Source organism: Andrena cerasifolii, chromosome 10, assembly GCF_050908995.1.
Source record: "Andrena cerasifolii isolate SP2316 chromosome 10, iyAndCera1_principal, whole genome shotgun sequence".
Taxonomy (NCBI): Eukaryota; Metazoa; Arthropoda; class Insecta; order Hymenoptera; family Andrenidae; genus Andrena; species Andrena cerasifolii.
In genome coordinates, this window is record NC_135127.1 from 6,891,182 (window position 1) to 6,916,707 (window position 25,526).

General features: G+C 42.4%; 2 protein-coding genes across 2 annotated transcripts in view; both read left to right on the top strand.

The window, feature by feature from the left end:
* The window catches only part of LOC143373739 (ras-related and estrogen-regulated growth inhibitor), a 117,250-nt gene extending 97,550 nt beyond the window's left edge, over window positions 1-19,700 (top strand). The window contains exon 6 of the transcript XR_013086520.1: window positions 19,684-19,700. The gene's annotated coding sequence lies outside the window, so the exon portion shown is untranslated. The remainder of the gene's footprint in view (window positions 1-19,683) is intronic.
* Ics (ras suppressor protein 1) overlaps window positions 1-25,526 on the top strand; it is a 139,857-nt gene that overhangs the window by 4,636 nt on the left and 109,695 nt on the right. The gene's annotated exons all lie outside the window — the stretch shown is intronic.

The window sequence follows — 25,526 nt, forward strand, 5'->3', positions numbered from 1 at the left end:
TATGACCGGCGAATAAAATAGAGATGTATTGTCCTTATATACGCGGCAAGTTGTACGCCCGCGAGCGTACCACCGCCATTTATTATTAGTTAAATAAATATGCGCGTCGATACAGCGCCGAGCGGAGCGAGTGTGTGTCCACCGTGCCCGCTCTCCTGACCAGGAAACGCGAGCTGCGCCGACGTTTTTCTTACATTTCCTTCGCGATGAGCTGTATTTTCGATATTCATACTAGTGTTATTATAGGTGTGCTTCTTTCTTTGCACTTCGATTTAGTTCATTAAATGCTAACTTTGGCAATCTTGTCTTAACCCTTTCGCTGTGTTTTTCGACTATAGTCCACGCATTAAAAAAATGTATTCTTTTTTACCGTGATAAACATGTAAAATGCAAAAAAAAGTTGAAAATTAAAAACTTTTTTATTGATGTAAAATTTACACTTCTCAGGAATCGCCCGAAAATTTAAATACGCAGCGAAAGGGTTAAGGTGGAATTATTTGAGGAAGCCTGTGTGTGCTTCTATATTAAGGGATGCTGTAATTACACTTGATTGTAAATAGTGGTTTCTACATTTTTAAAGGCTTCTCTGCATTTCGTTATTGTTATATTTATTCTATTAAATTAGGTAGGTACAGTGTTTCGCTATTATTCTTCACTACCCAAAAGTGGTTCAAATTTCGTAGGCATTGAGTAGAATTCAGGAGAAGAACTTCGCAATCAGACAACACTTTCTCATATCACATGAGAAACTATAAGTACATGCAATCTTTTTAAAGCTTTTATGCTATGTAATTACGTATTTCAAGAAGAGAGCAAACGTTTTTTTTATATAAAAGTAACGCAGTAATTGTAAAATTACAAAAAACTAAATAGCTCTGTGTTTTGAATAAAATCAAGATAATGGTGACTGTTTGTAAAAATAGTTGCATTTCCCACTAAAAAATTTCAAGTTAATTGTGCAATAAAACTTATTAAATTTAATAATATTATACCGGATTTCTCACGGGGGTTTGCTAACTTTTTGAAATACATAATAATATATCCCGAAAGTTTTAAAAAGATTGCGTGTATAGTTTCCTCGCAAAAAATTCCCCCAAAAAAATAATCTCGAGATCTGCCGATTGCACCAGGTTTCCCCTTAAGAACATCCCCTCGCCACTAAAGTATCCCCAAAATTCTCCACTGCGTTTCCTTCCGTTCCCCGTTCAAACCACCATTTCCCCGTGCAATTGGAAAGTGCCTCCCCCTACAATTTCCAATCGCATCCACGTCGAGGGGCTTCCTGCTAGCACGCCACCACGATGGAGCCAACGTATTCCAGCTCACGGCGAAACAGGTAGCTCGCGTTGGATTTAATTACTTTCACCGTGGCCAGGCTGCCCCGTAGGAAGTTAATTAATTTTTTCCTTCCACCCCTCCCGCTGCCCCGTTGTTCGCCATCGATCGGGCCCGGCGATCGCGCTCGTTACCAACGCCTGCGCCGGTCCAGGGGGATCTAATTCCTTTAGATCCCGGCTCTCTGCGTTCCTCCGATTGTTACGGGCCGTGGTCGTGGACCAGTCGGCCGACTCTCTGCACGTGCCCCTTGTTTCTCGCGGTCTAATGGAAAGGCAATTAACGCGGCCTTTTATCGATCGGGGGCCCGGTTGGCTCGCTAAGGCGCACGGCAAATACGGGGAACCACCGGAAAAGATGTCGATCTGTTACGGTACATGAGAGCATTCCGTGGAGAGAACGCTTTCGATTGTTAGCGGAGTTGATAAAGTTATCGCTCCCGGGGCAGAAGAGAAATTAAATTGGGAAATTGCCTGCTCGCTCCATGTAGCAGATTCGAATCGTAGCGAGTTAACCCCGCTGATCCCTGACATTCGTGTCTGGTAAGGCCCCCTTTTCGAAGTGCATCGTGTAATAGGCTTTTTTTAAAGGTGTATTGATGTTTGATGTGTATTTAGGCTTAGGTGGTACTTTGGGTAAGGATTTGATGGGCGATTAGACTTGTGTTTGGTGTGGGGCTGTAAACAGTGTTGCTGATGAATGTGTTAGTATTAACCCTTGAAGCCAAGTATACTAGTTTAGCGTACCTGTAGGTAACCCAGACCTACAGGTACGCTAAACTAGTATACTTGGCTTCAAGGATTAATATTTTTCGGATGCTGGGTTCATTTTGATCCATAAGTTTTCATACTAGATTTCACATCTTTTTTACGAAGTAATAGTAATGAGTACCATATGTAATTTGATATTTGCGGTGGTTTGAAAATTGAAACATTCAAATTTTAGCAGATATTTTGTACGAATCATAAGTACCTACACATTACAGATCACAGTTATCTTTTCACACCTTTATAATCATAAATCTTTAATAAGAATAGGAGAATTAAATGTGATTTCAATTTGAACATCTCATTCCCTGAAGCTCAATTTACAATTTTTACCGCTCAATATTATCTCCCACCATCTCCCGCTCACTATTCGAAAGTGTACGAGGATTCAAAAACACCCTTATCGTCCCGAGTGCACTTTATTCGGCAGACAAAATTCCGATAAGCATCGGAGGATTTCTAAATAGTATCCCGATTGTGAATTGATAAGGCAAACATTATCGAGTCTCCGGCGCCGTTATTTTGCGCCGCTATCGGCCAATTAAGCCCTTTTTTTCACGCGAGGGCACCGCGATCGAAGAAGCGATCGTAATCGACGGATAAGGCGGGGGGACGATAACGTTAAAGCTCGAGTAGCAATTTCACTTAACGAGATTGTTAACGTGTCCTTCGGTGCCGCGTTTGCGTTAAGCATCGCAAAAAACCGTGGGGATTCACGATTGCTTTTAGAGAAAGGAATGCGTGTGCGCTCGCGCGCCCGCGTGCACTCGCGGCATGAACGTATACAGGCGGTGGGTGACCTAGAAACACATTATCGCGATATGTTCTGCTCGTCGACCCACTGACGTGACACGCCCAACAATCTGGATCGACGTGTACACTCGATGGAATTGGTATAGTGATCAATGAGACACTCTCGATTGATACGAAATTTGAATCACTTGGTTGGAGTATTGAATCTGGCAGAGGTTAGGGAAAAGGGAAGAAAAAACACCCTTGTTTGTTGATTTTGTATTCTTTCTTTTATCAGATTTTAGGAATTTTCTTAGGTGTTTTATTAGAAAAAAATAAAACAGAACACTTATGACGCATGATTTATTATTCCATAAACTGCACGAAAAATTTATTTACAATAATTTTTGTACTAAATTATTTATTATTTTTGAGGTTCTTTAGACCATTGCAGAAAAAATAAAATGATATTCTTGTGAAATAATATTGCCATTATGGGCTGATGAGCCATTTTTTTGATAGTTTGCTTAACTAATTTTTTACGCAGAAGAACAGAGCAAATATTTTCAGGGAAAAAATCGTTTAACTATAAAGTGTCATATATTGCTTATTTTTTTAAATTAAAAAATTTGGTAATGTGTAGTACCTTAGTATCTTATTTTATTTTTCTCAATGAAACTCCTATTCATGTTATCCGCGGTTGAACATATGTAACCCCTTACACCTTCTTTCATTTACCTTTACTACCAATTTTGTTACACTTGAGTGTTCCAGGTGATTGAAATTCTTGCAATGCTTCTATATAACGAAGTTGCTTTGTCGCTTGATTGTTAGCGATGGTGAAGTTGTTGCTGGTTTATTTATTATAATTTGGAGATTGCATCGAATGCTTAAACATACCCGAGTGGTATAAAACCTGATAATTAGCGAATCAGTGATTCCGCATTTGACACTGCTCACTGCAGTTTATCTAGGAACATTGATTTATTTATTTTATTTTCTTCACGCAATGGTCCTCGACACTCGACATCATAAGCTCGATGCTTCACTGTAGATCTGCCAAAGATCGATAAAAATTTATCAATCTAACTCCACCCAGAGCCAGCTTAGCATCCTCGAGCCGAATCCGGCGAACCTATTCCGAGACGATCGATCTTGAAAACGGGTGCCCGATATAGCTCGCGATATTAAATATAATCGCCGTCAGGCCTCCAAATTTATCCATCTGTTTGTTTGATTGGGCGACTTTTGGCTCGCGTGGGTCGTCATCGGTCCACCGATAATACGCGGAATGGCTATTTTCGCGCGGAAATCGCCTGGAAATAGAACGAATCTCTATGAGACTTAGCCGAGAAATAACATTAACCTCGCGTGTGCTCGCGTTCAAACGAGACACGCTATTTTCTGTGTCAATACGCGGCAGCAAGCCGTGCACGTGACGCGTTCCTACCACCGTTCAGTACTACGTACTCGCGCGAAGAAGTTCCCCGTGGTTTGGATCAAATCTGGCCAGCGAGCGCGCGATGAAATACGGCGGGTTGCAATATGGAATTCCGGCGATTAGGCGATAACGGTTGCGATAATTATCGCCACATAAATCTGTCCGTGGTTCCGCGCCGGCTCTTCTCGGAAGCTAATCTGCCTCTGGAATGGAACTGGAGGAATCTCTGAAGAACGACTCAATTTCGGAGCTGGATAGAGGGAAATGGCTGCGTTGGGCTATGCAGGGTCGATGATGGTATTTGGGATTAGCTGGTAAGGTGGATTTATGAACGTTGGGTCAGAGGAGTACTTAAGAGGAATGGGTTATTCCAGCGGAGATTTTTTAGGTGAGTTCGGGGACCTTGGTGGACTTAGGTGGGTGTAGGTGACCATGGGTAGATCTTGGTAGACCTAGGTGGATATAGATGGATCCAGATAGACCTAGATAGATTTAAATAGACCTAGGTAGACCTAGATAGAAACGGCACATGTTTTACACATCCTGTAATTTTTTCAAGTCGATCTGAGCCTCCGTTCATTCGCAACTAGGGGAAACGTTGACGTATACGGTGGAACAGCGATACGAGATGTAAACAGAGGACCGAGGCACTGTCGGTGTCGCATTTATGGCCCTATGCACCGCTGGGCCTCTTTGGGGCTTGCCAAGCACCGAGGACCGTGGTTGTCCCAGTCAGTTCTTCTCCAGACGCAGTAGACGCTACTCGCGATCCTTTCCAGTTTACATGAACAGTTTTCTATTATTTCTTATGATTATCATTTAATATTGACTCCATTGTATCAATAATGTGATTTTATTGTATTTGCTCTATCGAGTTACTGCTCACTCAACCGGGTAACCCAACAGGAAAACCAAGAAAAATCAAAGATTCGAGAGAAACGCGTTTAAAGTTTCTAGGCAAAGGCGACGCTGTTGCCGCTTGACCTTTTTAGCTGACAATTCAACAATTCTGCGAATTTTAATATAAACCAAGCGGCATTTTATTCGGAAAAGATAGTACTTTCGGAAAATTCAATAAAAATCGACTTTTCGATTGCCCGGTCCCCTTAATCAAAGTCTTAAATTCGATCATCCCCGGTCGCGGTTGTACACTACTGTACAGCCAAGAAGAACTGTTCGCCAAGGAAATATACGGACAGGTTAAAAGGACTGCGGTTCCCAAGCAATGTTCCAAATTTTTCCTGAGATTCGTCCTGCGCTTCGACACGAAGAGGAATGTCGCGTCTATTCTCTATCAGCCGTCTAACGGTAAAATCTGCCCGACTGCATTTGCGTACGTAAGACCTCCGCGAACTAACGGAGTTAATTAAAATCGTTGAGGATGTTTTGCGAGGCCCGTCCCTACGGCTGTACAAGGATTAGCCGGAGCGATCGTAGCCGTTGGTGAAGATCCACCGTGCCTTTTTCAGCCGCTCCCGTATAAAATTCCTTTTCAGCGATACACTCGCTTCTTTACGATGCATTCATTAAAGTTCGTGGATTCAGCTTGCTCGGGGCTTTTTCCTTCCGCTTAACGAACGATTCCCATCGCGCTTAAACAGGTGCATTAGTTATTTAATTAATCGTCGCCTGTCCAGTTCCACGAGTTGAGATTGTCGAATGAAGAATGCGGTTCTCTGTTTCGGAAAATTAGGTAACACACAGTACTGGAAATATTTATTGCGTCACTCTCAAATTTACGTAGCAGGTACCCACAACTTATTTTGGCCAATATAGCGAGCTACACATATTTGCAGCAAAGAAATTTTGCAACATTATTTTCCTAGTACCCGCTAATAATTAAAGGGGTATATTTAAGTGCTATCGTGTTTATTCGAATGATCCCCTAAATATTTCCAGTTCTGTAGTTTCTAGAGGGTGGAATATTATTTTCAATTAACACAGACAAATTGCAAAGTGCATAGTATAGTTTTTACCCAGTTTGGTAGAACACTCAGATTTTCTCACCACCCTCCATACCCACCCTTCATCTGAGACGACACATTCAATTTATAAAAATAGGGTTAAATAACACTGACCGACTATATTTACTACAATTTAATAACGAAGATAGATAGAAGTACAGGTGCATAGTACCGAAAGCTGTTTCATCCCCTGAAATGAATGAAATAAGTGTCATTTAAGTTACAAGTAGCACCCCGTAGTTGCCTGGGCCGAGGGTGAAGGCTAGATCCTTCCACTATCAACAGCACGATACATCACCCCGCGAATTGAACCACCAGCAACGCCATCTCGTTCCCCCAATCGCCTCCACGTGTCTCTGTCCCAGCCCTGATAGAAACGCGGGCTGATAACGTTCCCGGAAGCGAGCATCGTTACGGGGAAAGGAATTGCGAGATTTAGCACGCGCGACGATCAGGTTCGTTACGAATCGTCGCAATTGCCCCGGGACACTCGCGACGATTTTCACGCTTATCTTTATAGGCTCCTCGTTCCGTCTCCCTTCGTTTCCCTTTCGGTGTGTGTCGGCGATACCGCACGGATCTATGGTACGTAGAACCGTTCAAAAATACCTGGGGATGCCGAACCACTGACTATTCCACGGTTCTAGTCCGTAAATCCTATTAATAGGCCAGTTTGTCAAGCGTTGACTAATTTTTTCTCACGTAGCGACGTATCAGGTGTTCCATAAATCTTGGCCCGCTGTCCGATGGAATGTTCATCGAAATATATCGAGACGAGTTGCTCTTCAAATTTCGAGGAACGCAGTGGATTGAGAACTACATAAATTCCCTGAACATTCGTTTCGAATGTACACGAAACGAGTGTCGTATTAAATGTGTGTGTATTATTCACGTTGCGGGAGTATCTTGTTGGAATGATTGTGGGAAGAATGTTTAAATCAGTGAGATGTCGAATATTGATAATAAATTATATTTTGAAGTTCGGAGAAATATTCCAAGGTTTAGTAAACGTTTCTTGTTGAAAAATTGTCTCGGCTTGAACGTGGTAATTATTCAAAGAGGGAATGTTTTCATCTTCGTGGCGCCATGCGAAAGTCTCGACGTTCTTGCAGTGGAGGCATTAACAAAATTGGATTACACGGTCGGCTAGTCTTGAAGCACTTCCCCTGGTCGGATAGCAAACCGCGCCGCTACTTTTGTCGTTACTCAACAGTCGCGGATCGTGTAATTACGGTCAGCTCTCGATCGCTTTCATGAATTGCACGGGTGCATATGCATATACGGGGTGCTCTGTTATTGGTGGCTCAATTCGAGACGGTGTAATTGTGTGTAGAAATGTTTTCTGATTCGAAGCTTCGTTTTTGAGGAGGGTGACTTAAAATGTTTCTTAAATATTTATGGGAATTGGAAGAATGCAGAAGCAAACGCGGTGCAGTTGCAGATGACACGAGCAAGTACTTATGCAAAAGCGTGTCGAAATTGGGGAATAACTCTTTTAGTTTTCAGGAAATAAAGTAAGAAGATCAAACAGATTTTAAATCAAATGCACACGTAGTCCAGAATTTTTAGTCGTTCTTGCACAAGTATTATTTCACCCTTGAACGGAAGATCTCCAATTCGGAAATTCCAAAAATTATGAAATTTTGCGGATATGTAAAGGATAGGTGTACATTACGCAATTTTTTTTGCTGCCCAAATTTACTCTAAGGGGGTGAAATTGATCCCTGAAAATTCAGCTATTTTCGGAGTTGGCGTTATAACTCGCGAACTGTAAGAGGTAGAAAAAGTCTCCAGGCAAAAGTTACTTCTTTTAATTAGGACTATGATTTGGTAAAAGAGATACGCGAGTTAACAGGGGCTAATTTCACCCCCTTAGAGTGGATTTGGGCAGCAATAAAAATTGCGTAATACGTATCTATATATCCTCTACATATTCCCAAAGTTTCAGACTTTTTTTAATTTCCGAGTTGGGTATCTCCCCTTGTTAGTTGCACTATTACAAACACACCCCGCAGTCACCTATACTCACACTTTTCAAACACCCGAACCAATTTTCATCGAAAAACAAAGCCATAAACGAAACAATATTATTCAACCTTTTCGACTTCTTTCACAAGTACATTCCTCTTACCCTCAGTTGCGCCCTAATCACCCCTCAATCTTCCACCCCTCAATTATCTACAGCTTATAATCATATTTTCCAAACCCTTCACTCTATTTTCCTAAAAAAAAACAGCGCCGCGTAAAAATTATTATTCCACATTTTCAACATATTCCTCCACAAAAAGCCACCCCCTTCGCGTTTCGACCAGTAATCACGTGCCACCCCGTATATACTTACATATTCCACATTACAGGAAGCAGAGTCGCGCGTTACTTCTATCTCGTTAAAAGCTCCTCGTTTAGCCGGATAATTTCGTTACTGCTCGGCCAAGCTGCTTCCTGGTTCTACGGGTGACAGCCGGACAGGTGCGTGGTGTCTCCGTTTCGCTCCATTCTGATGTCGTCGCTGCCCTCGCTACTCACGTCTGTATTTCGCTCAGAAAGTAAGCCGATGCTATCGAGGGGGGCTCCCTCGCGGTGTGCGCCGGGGCACGGTGCATTTGTAAGTGCAAGCGACTATAAATAATCGGCGTCGTCCTCGCTACCTGCGCTCCGCGTCGCTCGCTGTGTACGGGCGCGTGTACACGGCGGACAGTCGCTCGTAAATCCACCTTCCGCGTCGCTGCTCGCGTATCCAGGGAGCGGAAATTAGGACCACGGGATTTGGGTTGGAAAACTGCGAATCAGTTTCCACTCGTTCCCCGCTGTTCTTGGCTTCCTCTGCTCTGAAATCTTCCCTTTCCCTTCCGTGGGTAGTGAAGTTAATACCCTTTGTTAACCCTTAATTAACCCTTTGCACTTTAATTTGATCGCTAGTTAATGGACCAGAGATCTTTTGTTGAATGCTGCACTTATTAAGTAGTAATCTTTGGAATAGGAAATCAATCTGTTCATTTAAGTCTGCGAATTAGGGATAATTTGCAAGTTTAATTGAACTCTGGTGTACCTGGAAGCAGTGCAGGGGGTACGTAATGTAACTTTCTTCTGAAATATTAGAAAGTCTCTTCTTACTCTATTTCTTGACTACGCTAACGTCACAGTAAATTCTTCCTTATCGAAAACGTAGAAGCGTGGCTATCACATTTCCATGAAGGTTTCCTCTCTTCCTTTTTCCAACGGAACATCCGTTCCTGATCATACGCTTTACCTTCGGCGAATTAACTTTCACTTACAACAATAGCGAATTCTAATTTTCCTCCAATCGGACGGTTGCTTTTGGTCGTGACGCTTTATTGTATGAAAATGAACGTGCTTGCTGCATGCTACTTCCGCGAGGCATAAACAGGGAAATGGAAAAGGCCAGCTCGAAGTATACAAACCTGTTGATTTCTATTTTAGTATATAGGTATACATTTTAGAAGGAACCTGTTACTCGTTGGAAATTACTTTAACATTAAATCCAGTGGTTGCGAATATTCAAAGTATTAGTACCTACAAAGTAATAATTATACATACTGTGCGCTAATTAAGTGCCAAGGAACAAACTCTGTGGCCCTAATTTCTTCGTAGGTACCTTCTTTTAAGATTTCTAGATTCTAAGATCTAAATTTCCTAACGCTTAGCAACAAATGCAATTGATCCCGTTCCTCCGTGCAAATAATGGGCAACGATACCAACGATAGTTTGCATAAGAACAGGCTTAAGGCTGGTTCAACTGGCATTTTTCCGTTCTCGGTCTGTTACTGCTTCCGTTGGTCGGCAACAGTGTTGCTGGCAAGGTGGCAGCGATGTGATCTACCGTGTTAATACTCGACTGGTTCGCGGACATGCGATAAAAGCGATTGCTTTAAAGTAGCCTCGTAAAGATGACGGACCCCCCGAGGCACCCCTTTTAGAAGATAACGAGGCGCCCCCGAACGATTTATTCTTTGCAGGCTGGCCTGCTCGAAAACCAACGCCACGGGAGTGGAGAATCGGTAGTCGCGCTCGCTTCAGCTTGGAATTTTTTCGTTAGATTTATGCTGATCTTCGTTATCGATCGAGGCACCCTGGCTGCTGCGAATTTGTCCCTTTGTTTGCGTTCCTTGCGGGTGAGGAATTTTGTGCGCAGGCACGTTGAAAGAAGTATTATTAGAAAGGAACAGATTTTAGTAAAATATCATTCAATTGAATCGAAACACTTTTCGGTCATCTTTGCCATCTAATAATTCAGTAGCTTTATTTCTATGCATCTACACATGCAAATAAGAAAAGATGCATCTGTACCCAATTCTCCAAGAATAATTGCATTTTCATCTAAATCTTCTAAGATTTCAAAAATTCATTTTGAAGGAGGAAAAGTACCTACATTAATATTGTATTACATACCTATCTAAACATGATTACGTCGCCTGGTAGGTACGTCCAGATTATAAAAGCATAAAATGAAAGAATAATTCAATCGAAATTAAATTTATTCTTCGAACCCCGTTGCTCGCGGGAGTGGGTGGAGATGTAGCAGTTACTCGAACGAAATGTTGAAGAAAATGTGCTCCAAAGACCACACGTGGTACCTGGGGGCCACTGCACGTACCTGATCACACCTACCTACCGTGCTCATCGCGCTGTAAGAGATACGAGCAAATTCGTTACCCGGCCCCGTGTCCGATGTTCCTATCGTCCAGGTCATTACTCATTCCCACGGTGCCCTCGTATTCACGCGGGCACATTTCGTCGTCCCCGTGTTGCCGCCCGACGTGTTTCCCCCCACCTGGCCCGTATGAGGGCTTTATATTGATTTCACTTCTACTGCCCACGTTAATTTTCTCCGTGGCGCATCGGTCCACGCGAAGCCGGCCGAAATTAAGAAAAAGTACCGGCCCAATGTTGCAACGTTCTTTACGAAACGTCCATTCACAACCACGAGCGGGTGAAAGGGCTCGTGTTCGTGCAACCTCGACGGTCGTAAAACTTAGAAACTCTGGATTTCTGTTACAACTGGTCGCTCTCCTTTCTTCAGCGCCGTTTTGTAGACTTCTGACTACAGATTTCTATTAAATAGAAATAGAAATAGTTTTTTTATCCTGTCGATGGGTTTGAATGAAGTTTAAGTGGATTGTTGAGAAATGTGAAGGTTTTTAATGACGTGGTGACTTTTGTGGTAATATTTCGTTGGGGAGCTCAAGTGGAGGGTGAGTTTACAGATTTCTGCAAAATAGAAATGGGCCAAGTTATGCAGAAAGCTACCAACCTTCAATGGTCTGATATTCAGCTTTAATTTGAAGAGTTTAATTGTTAATGAAAAGTAGCTTTATTTCTATTGGGTATATTTTATTTTTTGTTATTATTTTACAGTGTTTCTTAGTGGGTTATTTAATAGTGTGTAGTATAATTAATATTATTTTAAATTTTCTGTAGTTTTTGTTGGTCTTCTAAGCCTAAAATGGACTTGGTAGTTTTAATAATTGTATAATGTAAGAGTAATTCTATGCGGTTGGTAATCTTTTGCAAAATAAAGATCACAAAATTATGGGATCCATATTAAATAATTTTTTGCCATTTCGCGGGTTGGTAACTTTCTGCATAATTTGGCCGAATTATCTTCTATGTCATATTGAAGTCTTTGGATGCAGTGTTAAGTGGATCCCGAAGAATAGAGAGATTTATAAGTTGCTGCATGTGTTACGCTAATTTCTTCGAATTTTGGATTTCTCTGGCTCTCAGTGGGTGGGATTATACAAATTTGATGGAGAGGATGCAAAATCGTGATGAATGCATCAGCCAGACTTCCCACCTTGGCAATTTCGTGTCACAGAAACCGGATGCAGACTTTTGGTACAAGTTTCATCGTGTCGCGTGTAGCAATTTGGCTGGAATTTGGGATACTTGCACATGCAAATTTTAAACGTCGCGTACAGGTCACGGCGGGACGGATACGCGAGAACAGGGACACCGGATTGTCGAAATTGTTGCATACGTCTCCCTTGGAATTATTGTTCCGCGCGTGTTTTCAGGAACGGGGAACCTTCGCGAAATCGAGGTGCTGTGTACCATGCAGATTTTATCGCGAAACCGAGGATCTGCGAGGGAGGGAAGCGCTCTTGTTGCGCTTATTTCGTTTCCAGAAACATGGGCAACGAGGGGCTAGGGAATGATAAGCATCGGGCTTAACGAAATTGTTATCAACCGTCGGAGAAGACTTCTTTGGGAACTTACAAGTCGCTTTTTGGGGAACAGCATTTGCCACTTGTAATTCTCGATGAACCTTTTCCTTTTATTTTTCACGAACTGTGCACTTAGTAGAATTTTAGTAGAATAATGAGAATCGTAAGAGTTTCTACTCGTGCTACTTTATCATCATTTCTATTTCAATCTTCATATTCCACCAAATTTTTCTTATTTCTGTTTCCCATGTATCTCTCACTAATTGTGCAATATTAAAAAAAGTCAGACGACTTTGTCAGGTGACGTTTTCTACAACCTATGTAAAATGAAACTACAAATCAAATTTTCCTCAATTTTCATTCGACTGTCATCGAAGACAAAATACCGCGGCAAAGAAATTTATAAACCTTCTTGAAAATAATATCATGGAACACGATAAATAAATCCAGAGTTCAGCTTCCTCAAGAATTCACTCGGAGAACTGTAATAAAAATTGGGCAGATAGTAGCATAGCAAGGAAACAAATGCATAGCTGTTTCAGGAGTGAAGCCATTCCGACGAGATAGATCTTTAGGAAGAGTAACGTAGAGTCGGAGATGTGATGATTCAGGTTGCGAATATCACTCCCACTTAAGTGCAGGATTCGGCATCGTAAGCAAAGGAACCGAAGATTGATGACGCTATTTGGGTAATCGCCACCGTCGCGAGTGACTCGGTGGTTTCTGAATAAAGAAGAATCACCTCCTCGAGGAGAGGACGTGAAAATGGTACCTGGACGCAGCTGAATAGCGGCCACACAAATCACCGACGCTTGAACGAATGGGAAGAATGACCCATTTCCGGTTGCTACCATATACGAACCTTGACTCATCTCTCTGGACGCTGTGCTGCTTCTTTTCCTTCTTCTTCCTACGGTTATTGAAAATGAAACCGGTTACTTTTGTCTTCAGCTTCCTACTCCTATATAAGCTAGCGGAGGGATACAGCCTGTTGGGCGAAAGTGAGTTTGATTTGGTAATCGAAGCGTGCTGGAGATCGATGTTCCAGCAGCAGCTTTGTGAGGCGGGAGATTCACGGGGTTCGGGTTTCTTTGCGAAGTCGGACACGAAGGGTGGTAGAGAAAAATTGACGAAGGAATAAGAAAATAAAATTAATATTTAAAAAAAAAGGGGAATTAAAATTCACGGGTAGTCGGATTTTTTGTTTTAAGAAACAAATCTCCAGTAGAATATTAATATTCAGAGTGTAAATAAGAATCGGCGAATAGGAAGATAGGAGCACCATAAGAAGACCAACTTTCAAAGGACCATTTTCAGTTTTTACCTCTTAAACTATTTAATATTCAGTGGTTGGATTAACAACAGCTGACAGATGGACTTCACCTTTTGCACTCCACTTCTACTTTTCCATATACGTACTATATAATTTCTAACTTTACTATTTTTCCCTTTCTTATTTTCTTATAGTATGTATTTGTTTTTTTCATCTTATTTTCGTGATGGTATCACTGCTGCAGTAAAGAATTATTATTATGATTATTATCACGAATCAAAAGCCATTGAAGGAATCAAAAAATATATAAAAAAAACTCGTTTAACTTAAAATTTTTTTATATAGTTTTTTTTATCATTTACTTTTTAGTGTCTAAATTTTGATTTGTGGTTATATCTGATTCCGTGTCGCTTGAATTGATTTGATTTGTGGTTATAGGCTGATTTCAAGTCGTTTGGATTTGTGTTATATTTATTGATGACTGGGTAATTTTTTTAAACCCCTCGGTTTTTTTTTCTCATAATTTTGTATTGTCGTCCAAACTACGCACGCCTGCAAAGCTTCGAGTCTATTGGATAGTTGGAAGTGGGTAAAAATCGAGTTTCCAAATTTGAACCAAACAAACATACAAGCAGAGGATCGAAGCTGAATAAAAATCGTGTAAAAACACCAGATCTACTCCAAGGTCTACACTTCCAATAAAAACTAAACCATAACTATAATATCGTCGAGCCACTTCAGTCATCAAAGTTAACCCTAACCCCCCAATCGACCGAAAAGGATAAAGCACTTCCAGTTCCATAGTAAATCTAAAAGTTGAAACCAAATAGAATCCCCTGCTGCAAAAGCCAGTCTCACCAAAAAACCACCTACATCAACTGTGTATCACAAAATCTGAAGCTCCATCGATCGACTCAACGCCATCGATCGATCGAAAAAAAAACAGAGCCCGCGCAGGTTCGCAGCGCGCGAAACGGGGTTAAAAGAAGCTAAAAAAAAGCTCCCCGGCGTGTGTGCGTGTGTCGAGATAGGGGGGCAGACGGCATCACGCCGGAAGAATTTAGTCGTGGTCTCGCGGCGTGGTTATTATGCCTGCCTTAACGTTCCTCACATTCGCATTCGCCTGCCCACGCAAGGCGACCGCCCCTTTAACATCGCCGGTATTCGCCTGATTTATGAATGCCCCGGCTATATTTAACAGCGTGTTCGCCATTGAAGACATGCCTTAGGCAGCGAGGCAAAGCCTGGTACCGTCCGCCGAGGAGATGTCGCGCTTACGAGAGACGTTAGCAGGGTATATAGATGTGTACGCCGGGCAAGGGGACGTAATCCCACACGTAACGCGGTATCCTACGCGACCCGCGCGCCGTCAGAAACGCGATTCGAAATTTCGACGACCCGAGGAATCCCTGGACTCGCGGGAAGCGCGCGACAGAGCTTCGCCGTTGGTACGTTGGTTCCGATCGCTTCATCTTCGCGCAACGGTCGATGATTGTGTTGTCAGGCTCGGTTTGAGCTGTTGGCGGGTGCAGCCTTCTGTTATCCCTGAGTCACTGAGGGATCTGACCGATAAGCTCCGGCTAAAGGGTATGTGTGCACGTACGCACGTCCAAAAGGAGTTGCTCATCAGTGCGGTCACTTTCAGTTTCTGCTGTTGAGTTGGTCTGAAGCCTGACTTGCTCGTCTTGCAAGCAGAGGTTGTGATTATCTTTTTGGCAGGAAGTCTTAGGATAGGTGGATTCTAGAGAATTGGATCTCTAGGTTGTGCTGGGAGTGTTCTTTTGAAGCTCGGGTGCAAGTTTGTTGGCTGAGGTTTGTTTGGGTAGAGTACTTAGTGTGGATATTCTTCTTAAAAAGTAATTTCAAATTTTTAATGTAACCCTTCAATGTCACTGTGGGCTCAATAGACCCGGCCTTTTAACTTTGGAGCTTGATACCGGTAAGTTCCTGGTTTTGAAATGGCATTGATCTGATATTTTACGGAAATTTGAGGTTGCCTCTTCCGGTAGAGACCGTCAGTTTTTGAAACAGAGCGCCTTTTGGTAAGTGGCAGCCGTTACAAAAACATTGAGATCACGAAATAAATACCTTTTTTGACGCGCACACTATGAAACTATATATTTTCGATAAATACTTAGTATCAGCCGCAATCTTTACGAAAACTAATTGAAAAATAAAAAAGCTTTATGATCGTTTTAGTAAAAAAACTCATTTTTCAGGACTTTATACCTCCCCGATTTTTATTACATGTTGTCATTTCATTTCTTACTAAAACGCGACTGTTCCATATCCTACAATGTTCAAAGTGTGCACTATAAATTTTGGGACTCGATTGGACTGATACAGTTGATAAGGTAACTGTTTAAAAATCGGCCTGGTCGATTGGACCCAGTGTGACCACCGTGGAACTTCACAGAAGGGTTACCTTATTTTTCAGTAAATCACATTCAACGTCAAATTCCAGTCCAACCATCCTTTCACACCACCTTTACATTTTCTAATTCTCGACCTCAAACTGCCATAGGTACCATTTATTCGTATCAACCAAAACTATCTGATCTCCCACTATTAAATACTCCGGCATTCCCTTCGCAATCCCAACCCTTCCCACAGACTCAACACATTCTACGTCAGTCAAGGAATCCGTTTCCATTTTTTAAAACCGAAGTTCAGACGTGAAATAGTTGAAATACCCCCTGGTCACCGTGATCAAAAGCGAGACACGCGAAGCTCAGGTCCTCCTTCTTCGAGGAGTGACCGTGAACGTTGCAAGACCAAGCATTCGGGTATTCCTGACGTGACGCGAGCACGCATACAAATCGAGCATGCACGCGCAAGTGTGTGCGTGCGTGCATGAAGGGACCTTGATCATCGAGAGAGGCGTGTACAATTCGTAACACCCTGGTCCAGCCACCCAAGTGGCACACTTCCCCAATTCCGCATTGTTCTACAACGGTGTTCTCGAATCGAAATGCAAGATACGAGCTAGGCTCGATAGTAGGTCCGTCGTGTGTCGGCGCCAAATATGGTCCCTCGACTGTTTGTTTCCGCTCGGGCAAACTATGCCCTTCTTTTTTCTTCCGGCTGGCCATCCTGCTCGCGCGACCTTCGATTGCATCGATTCCCTTGCTCCAGACGGCGAATATTCTGGCCCCTTCTGCTCGTAATTTATCGACGAGGATCACGACGTGGCAGGGTGCCGCGTTTAATTCAGCATTGGGTGGACGCTGACAAGGCTTGTCATATTATTCATTACAAAAGAGGCGCGAATATACGCGCGGATGTACGCGCGGCGATCCCTGTTGATGGCGTCAAAGCTGGAATGGCGAGTAATAACGACGATTGGTATTTCTGATATGCTCAGATGCTTCCCATTTTTCTATTTCCTTCAAACCCACGTTGCCCCTGTCAAGTGACTATATCTGAAGCGCCAATCCACGAGGAACAGAAATATCTCCTGTTGAAAAGTGTCTAACACTTTATCTACCGCTGTCGCCTGTACGTAACATCGCGATTTTGATCTATCATCAGCACCACGATCTAAGAATTCGCATTTATCAAAGTATCACTGTATCTTGTACTATTGAAAGATCCTCTTCTATTTATAAGATACTGTGGTGAAGATTTTCGAGAATTAGTAATTCAGAGGTTTAAAAAAGATCATCCAGAGAGCAGATGTAATAAAAATGTGCCGCAAATAAACTGGTTCGGGACGAAATAATCAGACTTCGAGATATCGATTTGTAGCGTTCGAGTGGATACCATAATTCGCGTTACGCTGCTCTAATCCAGGTAATACCTCGAGCCATGGTAATTTGCATGCATTAAATCGATCGAGATAAGGATCGCGGCTGGTGCTCGATAGCGTTATCCTGGATCATCGAAGAGCGGTATCGGATGTCCCATTACGCGTGGCACCAGCGTCCCTCTGTCTCTATTCCTCACCCAATCATAAAGCCTGTCCATCCGTCGCCGTTCCTGGGCATTGTACGGCGCGTTTCCTTTCGTTCGCTGCGCGAGTTATTCAACCGCGAGCTATTCTCGTCGCTACTCTGGTCGCTGGAAAAAGAAAGGAATTCCTTCGTTTTTCAGAAGCCGAGCCGAACGGTTCTAGATCTTGCGTTGAAATTTTAATTTGATGCTACTAACAGCTTCGCGGCGACGGTGATACGATAGACATAATATTGGGCACGTCTTGTGTTCATTATGGAGAATAGAGATTTCGTTGGATGCCAGCTAAATGCATCAGACAAATACCCTAAGTATGCATATGCCAGCGCATCGCGGCTAGTCACCTTCGCAAATATTTTGTAGAGCGACAACTTTTAGTCACTATCATCGACCCTTGCGGCTTCCACTGCTCCTTCCACGTCACCCTTATCATCCCATCTTCCACAACTCCAGAATATATAATCCTGTTCCAAAATCCTAAGATCAGAGCATTCTAGAACTTAAGGGGACATTCTACTCCCTCGGTCGAAAAATCTGTCACTTTTACGTGATGGTTTTTATAATGAAATAAACAATTAACTTTTTAGAACTTTTCGGGGTATATTGCACCACTCTTGAAATACAAGAAAACATCTTTGTTGTTTGTTTATTTCACTTGTTCACTTAAATATTTCGCAGTGAAGCTGGCGTTTTCAGAATTTGACCCCCCGCTGGCGGTTGAAATTTCGGACGACTAAGATCATCGTCACCTCAATCTAAGAATTAGTATAAAAACCATCCCCGAAAAGTGGCCGATTTTTCGACCGAGAGAGTAGAATATCCTCTTAAGAGCGGAATCTCGTTTGAATCTCTGTTTGAATCTCTGTCAAACAGCAAAGTAGTACTTTTAAAATAGAAACCTCTTGCAAACACTTAGAATTATTTAACGCGTTGCACTCGACTCCCCGATATCCAACAATTTCATGAACTACTTGCAATGCGAAAATGAGATTTCATAAACTATGTGAAAAATAAAATCTAGGTGTTGTGTTCTACAAAGTACAGTCCAAATACCAGAAGCCTCACTTCTAAATTCTACCCTCCACATTTTCTCTTTCTGAAATGAATTATGTAGCTATATAAACCTGCTGAAAAATACCAACCCTTCTACCCGAACCATGCCATCGAGCAGTCAAAAGTCAAAACACTTCTAAATCCATTTTATTCATTGAAATCACCCCTGAAGGCACATCCACGCGGTAAAGCACACCCCCTATATACTAGACTACTCTCCAACAAGCATCCCCCCGCAATAAAAAGCCACGCCAAGTAGGTACTGTCTGCTGCAGCACGGTCAAGCTAGTCCCACCGTTAATTACAATTTCAAAAGGCGCCTTTATCAGTGGCGCAGCGTCGTGTGATTAACGCCGTGCCACTTTGCGCGTAACGCCGTACGAATTATTCGCTCGTTATCGGGGCTCATAGCCTCGTGATGGCTCCGCGTTATTCTGCGAGCCGTTATCAGAAGAGGGGGGGCAGCATTCGTGTCATCCGCTGGCTCTGTATCGAGATCTACATAGTTGCATAACTTGAACTGGCCATCGATTCTCGGAGGCCAGCGAGTTGCAGCCGATCTCGATGCAGGCGAGGAAGGGGCGAAGGGGGGCGACGGGATGGGAAGAGGGGGTCCAAGAGGCGTGATGAGGCCGGTGCACCCAGCCCGATGTCCGATAACGAACCACCGGCGCTTACCGCTGGCAGAAAACGATCTCACTCCTTAACTGTCTTACACGAGATCCTCCTTGATGCTCAAGGCTCTTGCCAACCACGTGTTGCACCACGATCTCTTGTTCAGCGAGATCCGCGAAAGCTTCACCGATGGTTCCTTCGTGGCTCGTCGCGCGCATGTGGAAATAGGGAGGAAGGGAATGGAAGGAGAGTGATGCGGTGTAATTAGGGCTTTGGAGCATTTTATTTGAAACGCAGGGTGGAAGTAAGGAAGTTGAAGTTCGAACTTTGAAGTAAGAGAGATTTTAAGTAATAGAGGTTGGTAGAGATTTTTGGAGATATTTAGATTAAATTAAATTAGATCGATGATGAATTGCATTTGCTCGTTTTAGTGGAGGTGTGCTTCTAGTTTATTGTAATTTATAATTTAGATCCTGAGCTTAGTTCTAGGTTACTCGTGGATCAGACTGCGTCTTGGTTAAAGGGAATTCTTAGTTAGCGATACGTCGATCCACGCCTGTTAATGAAATAGTTATCTTCGCAATCTTTTCTCAGTGTTACGTTTCACGGGATACTTGTCTGTTGTAAGAAGAAGGTGATGTGGCTAAGAATAGATACAGATCTTGTAAGAGCAGTTACCTTTGCCTAGACTGTAATCGCGGAATTAATCTTCAATTGCTGCAAATTCTGCATAGAGGGAAATCTAGGTGAAACGATGCAATTAACAGCTCCGTTCGTCTATTACATTTTCGATTATGTTCTATGAAATTAAAGATTCATTCTCAAGGCATTTCCATGGCACTCCGGCTTCACTGTACTCAAAGATATCGCACGAGATAAGTGTTCCTGCGCGTACTATGTACGCGATAAAGTGCAAGTGCATCGTGGGTATGCGCGCCTGTTGCATCGGTTATTTTAATTGGCCTCCTCGTGGTATAAAGGACGCCTCTGTGATCGCCGACAACGTTGGTTAATTAAAAAGACGTTAAAGACACCTTCCTCTGGCTCCTCGGGATGTGCGCTCGTGTGACAAGAAGGAACCGGACTCAGGAAGAAAGTTCTTCGCATGACTGTGAAAAAGTCACGCTGCTTCTATTTGGGATATAATATGAGCGTTGAGGGTTTGAAAAAAAATTATTAGAAGTTTGTTAGTTAAAACGGGATTCCATATTTTAAAGTCTTATGCCATTTAAGGCACGAGTAAATTAACGTAGGGTAATAATGAAGGACTACATTCCCTTTAGTGACCACTCGTTTGTATTTTTTTTTTCAAAAGTGAGTTTTGCAACCATTTTGCTTCATACACTTATGTAGGTGCTTGAGTTAAAGTTAGAGAGGAGTATACTCTAATGGAGCCTTAATATTCAAATCTCTGATGCTTAAATTGCAGAACTTAAATTTATAGTATCATCTTTAGAAGCTAATAGGTACCTTCGTTATCACTTCCTCTTTACCATCGTACATATAATACAAAATTCATTTTTACCAAGCGTCCACGTACATACATACCTACACTACTTCTTCTTCCATGAACCTTCATGGACATTCTCCTATCACGAATCCACAAATAAAAAATTTAAAAAAAATTAAAATTGACTTTAAAAAAATAAAAATGCACTGAAAGGTGAAAACTAAGGTTTTTCCTTATTTAATCTATAATTCTTACTATTTTTATGTCGGCGCCTCATCATTTGCACTGTGTAAATCTGGCGCCGACTTATAAAAAAGGAGAGTCATAGATTAAGTAAGGAAAAAACTTATTTGTCACTTTTCAGTGCATTATTATTCTTTTGAAATCGGTTTTAATTTTTTTTTAATTTTTTATTTTTTAATTTTTTTAGTTATTTAAGTTGTATAACTACATTTATTTTAAAAAAATATATAGGCAGGCCTACAAAAGGAGCTGCTCGTAAAAAAAAGAACCGTCTGCTAGAAACGGAAGATTCCAATAATAATGAAACTCATTTCTTATTTACGGTGTAACTTCAAAACTACTGAACCGATTTTGATAATTCTTTCTCCATGACCTAAGTTGATTGAAACTAAACTAAATGCAATAAGTTTCACGAAAATCGGTCCAGTAGTTTTGCAGAAAATCGCCGACAAACATAATACATACTAACATACATACATACATACATACAAACACATCGAACTGAGAACCACTTTCTTTTTGAAGTCGGTTAAAAAATCGAAAGAAAAAAAGACTATGAAAGACCTAAAAGCACCCTTCAATATCCTGAATTCCACTAGACCTCCAAACAGGAAGCTTCATCAAGCAAAACCACCTCCTCCGCAGTAAACCTCGCCTTTAAACCGCAAACTTACCGCTTGCGTGTCGTACCCTTTTGCATAGCCAATTAAACAGCAGGCTTGCACACAGTGTAGCTCAGGGGAGAAAAAAAAGCCATTCGAGTATTTTAATTAGACAAGCTTTAGGTGTCGCGGGATAAGATTTTGCGCGTACCACCAAGGTACTCGCATACCTCGAGCCAACCAGTTCCGGAAAAACAAAAGAGAGAGAGAGAAAGAGGGGGGGGGTGAGGGGGAAAAGCGGCGATCCACCGTCGAGCGGGCGCAATTAATTTCTATTAATTAGATCCCGGCGACTTGGCACGGTGGAAAGTTCCCTGAAAGATGACTTATTACGACGTGGCTTCTCGCGTGCGCGACGTGCATGCGGGCGATGATTTGCGGCCGCCTGTTTTAATTGGATTGCCTCCTTTTCACGTGCACTACCTACTGGCCACTCTCGCTTTCGCGGACCTTTCTTCATCGACCACTAGAGAACCCTTCGTTTCTTGTATTAAATTTTGCGTAGAAAATATGGGAGAGTCTTTAACAGTTCCCAACAATCCACTTCTCGCCAAATGGCTCTGAAATTATAGTTTACCTAGTTCAATAACGGAATATGAGATAACTATTTTTTAAATAGAAAATGGAAGAGTGGGTGGAGCCCGGAGATGGGTATAATATATATTTAAATAAAATTTCGAATAACCATTAACAAAATTATGCGTCCTTCGTTCATTAACTCGAGTTAATTTTTTAACTTTTATTCGTTGTTCGAAATTTTTGTTTAAATAAAAAAATTTCCCATCTCTGGTAGAGCCATCTATGATGCCCTATGCAGATTTCTCTGAGGATAGGTGTGACTAGATTCGGGGTTTCATAGATGAACTAGTATCGGGGTATTGCTAATTAGGTAACTAGCAACCAAAATCTTTTCACTGTCTTTGTTTTTCACCCTCATCTGTTCATTCTTCTTGCAAATCTTATTATTGCTCGATACGGCTACTCTTTCTAAGTGTGCTCCTACACGCGGGATCGTGGCTTAAGGTCTCCAACGTCGATTGTGCACGCGCCCTTATCCCTCGATTCACACGGGACGTGGGCGCGCGATTTTTCCCTCTCGGCGTCGATTTTAATAAGGAACAACGACGACGAGACGCTGTTATGACGGCTCGGAGGTGGTGCAGTAAAACCGGGTGATAAAGATACGCGCTGGGCGGGGTGCTCGCGCGTACTCGCGTGCGTTTCGCCTTTGCGAGCCTCCACGGCGCGCGCAGATACTGTTACTAAGTGTCGTAAAGTTTATTACGACGACTTTGCGCCGTGGTGTGGCTCGCGGATGAATTCATTGTAGGTGCCTCGTTTCCAGCCCTCTGCTAGCCGAACGATGCAGCCCCACTTGAAACTGCCCCAACCCCCTGGCGCAAGTGTCGTTCTCGCGAAGTGGGTCCTCTGCTTTCGTTGCTTAACAGCGATTATCAAATTGCAATTTCTGAGACATTCGAAGCAGGTTCCATTTGGATGATTATAAATGCGTGATGAGGTAGAGGCCTCCTTGTCCGACGACGAAGGGGTAATATCGAATAAAGTAATACTGAAAGTGAGGCACGAGGATATTTCTAGAGGTACAAAATATTTTTTATTGTGACTAAAACGATACAAGGTGTTAATCGAGTAAAAGAGATCTATTGTTGTATAAAGTATAGAGTACAAGTTTCCAGAGTGTAATGGTAATTTGAATACAGTGGCGTACTCAGGATTTAACCTCCCTCAGTTGAAAGGATAACAATATTTTTAATGTAAATTCAATGAAATTTATTAGGTGATAATACAAATTTATTTAAAGAATAAAATCCAGACTTTTTAATTTTTACAAAGCTCTTGAATTACTTTGGTCGTGGTTACATTAATCTCCTTTTTCCTTCTTTTTTTTGGGGGGGGGGGGGTGGCAGGGCCCCTTGCCACACCCCCTCTTGATGCGCCACTGTTTGGATATCAAATTGTGCTAGTTGCGTTTTAATTTAAATTTCGTTCTATGATTTCAGTAGTAGCATGAATTGTTATTCTTTCTAGTTTCAAATCTCTCTAAATACTTTACTTCCCACGAAATGTACATATCTTCTGAAACGACAATCCTACAATAGTCTATAATAATAACAATAATATAAATAATAAAAATAGATAAGTTTTGAGCGTTATCCTCTACTGTCTATTTTCTCCAAACACACATACACATTCAATATCGCCAAAATACACAGTAACCTTGAACATTCCCTACGATTCTCTCAGCGAAGCCTGCTAATGCCCACCACAAACGAACACGCAAGAGCGGACAAAGGAAAAGCACTTTTTTCTTCTCCAATAACGCCGACAGAATCTTCCTGTTCATCAGCATCCTTGGGGGAGCGAAGTTTCGTGCGTATCTCAGCGCGAGTACACGCATCGTAAATGCAAATGAAGGAGGACAATAAATATTTGCGCGCGTCCGCCGCGGGGAACCGTTCGATTTTTCGCAAACAATTTCGCAAGTCGATTTTAATTGTCGTGGACCTCGCGCGTCCGTGTTTGATCGCCGAAATTAAATACACCTTGACACAGATGGCCGTCCGATGTCTTTGGGCCTCTTACATAATATTTTCATACAAGTCGCGCAGCAAAATCTCGGATCTCGCCGTCGATTTATGGGCGCAAAAATATCCCCGTGTTTCTCGGAGTATCGAACGCACGTTAGCTCGCGAACGCGTGCTTTCTTCGACGTTCATTCCTCGAAGCTCCGAAGCTTTAAAAATCGAGCCGTCGCGGTTGATGCTCCTCCGCTGTCGATGATAATTGCAGAAGACGCCCGTGATGTCTGATTGGCACCTTGTTGAATCTTAATGATGCCTGCTCAATCAGTCGCCATTCATTCGTGACTGCAACCACGGGCATTGTTGCGTTGCAGGCTAGAAGAAGCACCGCCACTGGCCAAATTTTTCGGCCGCCTCGGCGATAATTGCTTGGTGATATCGGAGGTGCCTGGTAATAACAAATAATAACAGCTTGGAAATGTTGAACGCAGCGGTAGAATCGATAAATATTCATAAGCTTTGCGCCTTACACCTGAGGCTTCTATTAAATTTCTCCTCACTTCTGCACACATGCTGCAAATCTACCCCCCACGTGGTCGTTTGCACTCTCTGGTAGACTCTGCAGCGATGCTCCTAGAAAAAGACGATATCTGATAGAGGTTTCGTGTCGGATGGTTACGACTCGAGCGTCGAGGGAAGTCCAAATAGAAAGAAAGAAGTGAAAATTGCAGCCAGAACCAATCGGGATTTCCGATCTATCCGACATGCCCCGAACACATCGTGTGTCGAGGATTTTTGCCTCTGACACCGATGACCTTTCGATCCCTCCTCCTATCCCGTTAAGCGGTTGTAAATTAATTTCGTGTAGAACAGCTCTCGACGCAGCCGCCTACGAGGCCCGAATCCTTTGTTCCGTGCACGATTGATCGGTGCCTCGTTAATTCTGTCTGCGATCAGTTAGCACCGTGTCGAATATCTATTAACATCCTCTTATCTTGTCCTTATTCCCGGCCCTCTTTCACGGACCCTCTCTACCCAGAAGCATCTCGATCTATCGTGCTGCTGGACCCTTCTATTTGTCCACCGCAGAAGTTCTGATTTCCCGAGTGCCTCACGTAGAATTGTCAGGCACGACTTTCCTTTATTTCGTAATTAACTGTGCCATTTTATTTCCCAAGTCTATTCAAATCATATTCGTCTTCGTTTTTCCTAAAGGGTTATTAATTTGAGACTAGACCGTTTTCTAGAGATGTAAATTTTGGTTTGCGTAGTTGAAAAAATAGTTGGGAAAAAGCGTTTTTTTTTGTTATAA